We start from the raw sequence: 5,171 nt of genomic DNA on the forward strand, positions 1-5,171 counted from the left end.
ATGTCTCTGGGCACTTCTCTCTCAGCTTCTCTGAGCTCTCTGAGTTTCATCTGTCTTTTATCCTCTCATAGATGACTCCAGCAAGGGGATTAAGACCACCCTGAATGGGCTGGGTCACATCTCCATGGGAACAACCTAATCAAAAGGTCCCACCCACAATAGGTCTGCCCCCACAAGAATGGATTAAAAGAACGTAGTCTTTTCTGGGATACATAACAGCTCCAAACCAGCACAATAGTTAATATTATCTTCATTTTACATGTGAAGAAATAGATTTTTAGAGAGGCTGAAAGACTTAAAAAGGCCAAACAGATTTTATGCAGTAGAGTTCTGGAGACAGAAAGTGTGATTGAACACTACTCTAAACTCTCTAAGGTAGGTCTAACCACCATATCTACTAGAAACAGGTTAGCAGTACTCAGTTAGGAAGGAACAGACATTACAATCCTGATGAAAGGAATAAGGGAGTGATACTAATGATAGATTTTGGATACACCTTGAAGAAAAAATTTCATGAATGGGTGCTATTAATATTAACTAAAATAAGGCCTAATGAGTTTACAAATCATTGCATGAAAAAGGGCAATGTGAAATTAATTGCATGATATGTTACAGTTTACAGTTTGGGTTTTCTTCTCAAGCAAGTGGGTGTAACATGGGAGGTGAGATTTCTGAAATGACAGAATGTGGATATCCGCAGACCCTCTTGTCAACCGAACAATCATTTAATTGGAGAAAATTATTTTACAAAATAATGCAATGTCTCTAGAATCCTAAGGGCATCCAACAAATAGAGAAACTGTCATTTAAGAAAATCTACTAAATCTTGGTGAGAGTAGTGACAATGTGGCATTAGAGTTAGGACGTACTCCTTTCCCTTTTGCACCCAGCTCCATCCTATGGAAACTCTATTTTTTTTCTCTACAAGGGAGATTTCAGCCAAAAAGATGGGAAATCCTTCTATCCTTAGCTCCCAGTCCACAGTTTCACCCAGGAGGGGAATATTAGTGATGTTCCTCATCTCCCCCAGTCCTGCATTGTAGAAGCACTATTCCAGACACAAAAGGCCACATGCTGTATGATTCCATTTATATGCAATGTCAAGAATAGCCAAATCCATAGACACAAAAAGTAAATTAGTTGTTTCTAAGGGTTGGAGGGGAGGGAACCATGGGGAGTGACTGCTAACAGCTATGGGGTTTATTTTTGGGATAAGGAAATGTTCTGGAATTAGATAGTAATGATAACTGTATAACCCTATGAATACACTAGAAACACTGAAATTTATCGTAATAAAACACTGAAAATTTCCTAATTAAAAAAAAAGGAAAATAAAACAAAGCAGCAAAAACCACAATATACCAGAGTAGTATTTTACTCATTAGGCTGCTAATAAACTCCTCTAGTATTTCAGAAAACAAAATAAAAAAAAACCATTGAGGGTTCTCCGCGGCGCCGAGCCCCGGGCGCGTGGAAGGCCTGGACTGCGGCCCCGACTTCCTCTCCGAGGAGGACCGCGGACTTAAAGCAATAAATGTAGATCTTCAAAGTGATGCTGCTCTGCAGGTGGACATTTCTGATGCTCTTAGTGAGAGGGATAAAGTAAAATTCACTGTTCACACAAAGAGTTCATTGCCAAATTTTAAACAAAATGAATTTTCTGTTCGACAACATGAGGAATTCATCTGGCTTCACGATTCCTTCATTGAAAATGAAGACTATGCAGGTTACATTTTTGGCACTGTTATAGATCCCACCAGCAGCACCAAGACCTGATTTTGACGCTTCAAGGGAAAAACTACAGAAGCTTGGAGAAGGAGAAGGGTCAATGACGAAAGAAGAATTCACAAAGATGAAACAGGAACTGGAAGCTGAATATTTGGCAATATTCAAGAAGACAGTTGCAATGCATGAAGTATTCCTGTGCCGTGTGGCAGCACATCCAATTTTGAGAAAAGATTTAAATTTCCATGTCTTCTTGGAATATAATCAAGATTTGAGTGTGTGAGGAAAAAAGAAAAAAGAAAAACTTGAAGATTTCTTTAAAAACATGGTTAAATCAGCAGATGGAGTAATTGTTTCAGGAGTAAAGGATGTAGGTGATTTCTTTGAGCATGAACGAACGTTTCTTTTCAAATATCATAACTGAGTTAAGGATGCATCTGCTAAATCTGATAGGATGACATGATCACACAAAAGTGCTGCAGATGATTACAGCAGGATTGGTTCTTCATTATATGCTTTAGGAACTCAGGATTCTACAGACATATGCAAGTTTTTTCTCAAAGTTTCAGAACTGTTTGATAAAACCAGAAAAATAGAAGCATGAGTGTCAGCTGATGAAGACCTCAAACTTTCTGACCTTTTAAAATATTGCTTAAGAGAATCTCAAGCTGCTAAGGATCTCCTTTATAGAAGATCTAGGTCACTAGTGGATTATGAAAATGCTAATAAAGCACTTGATAAAGCAAGAGCAAACAATAAAGATGTTCTGCAGGCTGAAACTTCCCAACAATTATGTTGTCAGAAATTTGAAAAAATATCTGAATCTGCAAAACAAGAACTTATAGATTTCACGACAAGAAGAGTTGCTGCATTCAGAAAAAATTTAGTGGAACTGGCACAGTTAGAACTGAAGCATACCAAGGGTAACCTACAGTTACTGTAGAATTGCCTGGCAGTGTTAAATGGAGACACATAAACCACACTCCATCTTCCTGTTTAAAAGGGCTGCCTTCCTTCAAATTTTATTTTTGTTTTCTTAATGATGTTAGGCATATACTGCTCACTGGAAACAAAGAGAGACAGCTGACCAGTGCATATACTCTCCTTTTTTCTGATAAATAGTGGAGAGGTGCCATCCACAGGTGGTTCCAGTCTGTGTGGCGTAGTGTTGCACTCCTGCACCATGTGCTCCCCGGGACAGCTGTCAATCATTGTGCACTCTTCCTATTCAAAAGCCCAAAGTTCAGTCTTTTCTAAAGTAGCCCCTATAACTGTGTTTATTTGATAAATAGTATTCTTTATGGCTGCCAATCTTATTTACCTTTAAGTAATTTCTGAAGTTTAACCCTTTCAAAGTACATTGTTCAAAAGAGATGAAGATTGCCATTACCTTTTTTTTTTAAATTTTGTTATTAAAAAAAATTCTATACACCTTAGTTCATTCATGTATCCTGGTAAAGAATCTTAATCAGACATTTTTAATTAATGAGCATTTCTTAGAAGTTTGGGGACAGACTTTAATCTTTATAAGTCTGATTTCTGAAGAGAAGCAAATGCATTAGTATGTTTGCCTTAAACTTGTAGACTAAACCAATTATTGTATAATAAAGTGATAACAGTGATAGCTTTTAACTCTGGTCATTGTATCAGTCTGAAATTTGGAGTTGCTGTAATAAAGCTACTCCTGTATTATGCTTTAAAAACAAACAAACAAACAAACAAAAAAACCATTGAGTCCTTGAACTGATTTCAGCCTCCAGGTAATGAACACATACGATGATAAAGGGTAAAAATCTAACTAGCCAAAAGGGGTTGGGTATAACCTTTGACCAATAAGTGGCTTTTGCAGACCCAGGAGTGACTCCAAGGTAGGAAGGCTAAAAGATAAAAATAAAGAAAAAAAATCAAAGCAGGAATATCAGAATTTGCACATTGTTGGAGAAATAGACTTCACAGAGTTAGTTCAACAAAGTTGCTAAACAAATAAACAAATAACCAAGCAGACAACAACAATAGCATCAATTCTCAAAGGGAGGAGGGATAAATAACTAAGGGTACTACACCATGTTATCTCAAATGTCCAGATTTCATGAAATAAATTACCAGACATGAAAAGAATAGGAAAGTGTGGTCTATACTCAGGTAAATAAAAGCAGGAAATAGAAGCTGCTTTTGAAGGGACCCAGATGTTTGACTTCAGACATAAACTTCAAAGCAGCTAGTACAACTATGTTCAAAGACTAAAAGAAACCTTGGCTAAATAATTAAAGGAAGGTATGATGTCAATGTATCATTAAAGAAAGAATATCAATAAAAAGTATATTTAAAGAACCACATGGAAAATCTTGAATTGAAAAGTACAATAGTGATAATGAATATTTCACTAGAAGGTTGCAACAGGAGATTTGAGATAGCAAAAGAAAGACTCAGTGAACTTGAAGATGTATCAGTGGAGATTATACAATGTGAAAAACAGAGAAAATGAGTGCAGATACTTTCTTAAGTATCAGAACGAAAGGAGAGAGGAAGGAACAGAAAAAATATTCAAAGAAATATTCACTGGCTCAGCATGGAACTGGCCCTTTCTCTCACTGTGGATCCCTGGTCCCAATTCCACAGGGAACAGATTAACCTTTGTACACATACTGAGAGCATGTATGTCTGGCCCAATCTATCTGGTGGTGGCCTGAGGGTCTCACTATCCCAGAATTTGCCCTGCATGTAGAAGGTGGCTTAGAAAGCTCTCCTGCAGAACACTGGGGCAAGGGATTGCAATGGACACACAGTGTTCTGGGACCATAAGAAAGCTCTTTCCTTGGAAAGAGGGGACAATCCCCTATAAATTGGGGAATTTCCATGTCAATGCTTGAATGCCAAAGACAAGAGAAATGCACAGAAAGGACTAGGGAATCCCTACATTCTGGCCTGGAGGTAGTCTCTAAGCCAATGGTATGGATAAGCTCTGAGGGAACCACTCATACAGGTCACTCTGCAAAGACTGGGAAAGTTGTTTTCTTTTTTTCCTTTTTTTGTTAGATCTTGGTATTCAAGGAAAGCTCTGTGATAATACTTTCTGGATACAAGCTTAAGTTACATCTGCCTCAGAGTCTCAATTCCAGTGATAACATTAAAATATCAAAATGTTCAGGCTTCCACAAAAGATTATAAAATGTACCAAGAAAGAAGAGGTGATGAATCAGGCAAAGGATAAGAAGATCAGACCAAGGGCACTCTACATAAAGTCTTTTTGAAAAAAATGGTCCTAAATATTCTCAGAGAAATTAAGGAAAACATGAACAAAGAACTAAAGGAAATCAGGAAAATGATAGATGAACACAAGCAGAATATCAATAGAAAGATGGAAATTATGAACAGGAACTGCACAAGCTGAAGACTATAGTAACAGAAATTAAAAAGTCCCTATAAGGGCTCAACAGCAGATTGGA

The 5,171-nt window shown here is 37.3% G+C and overlaps 1 pseudogene; it reads left to right on the plus strand.

Moving 5' to 3' along the window:
* The first annotated feature begins 655 nt into the window (after nucleotides 1-655).
* Nucleotides 656-2,966, plus strand: LOC119511275 (annotated as a pseudogene).
* Nucleotides 2,967-5,171: the final 2,205 nt, after the last annotated feature.

Source organism: Choloepus didactylus, chromosome 16 (assembly GCF_015220235.1).
Source record: "Choloepus didactylus isolate mChoDid1 chromosome 16, mChoDid1.pri, whole genome shotgun sequence".
NCBI classification, from domain to species: Eukaryota; Metazoa; Chordata; class Mammalia; order Pilosa; family Megalonychidae; genus Choloepus; species Choloepus didactylus.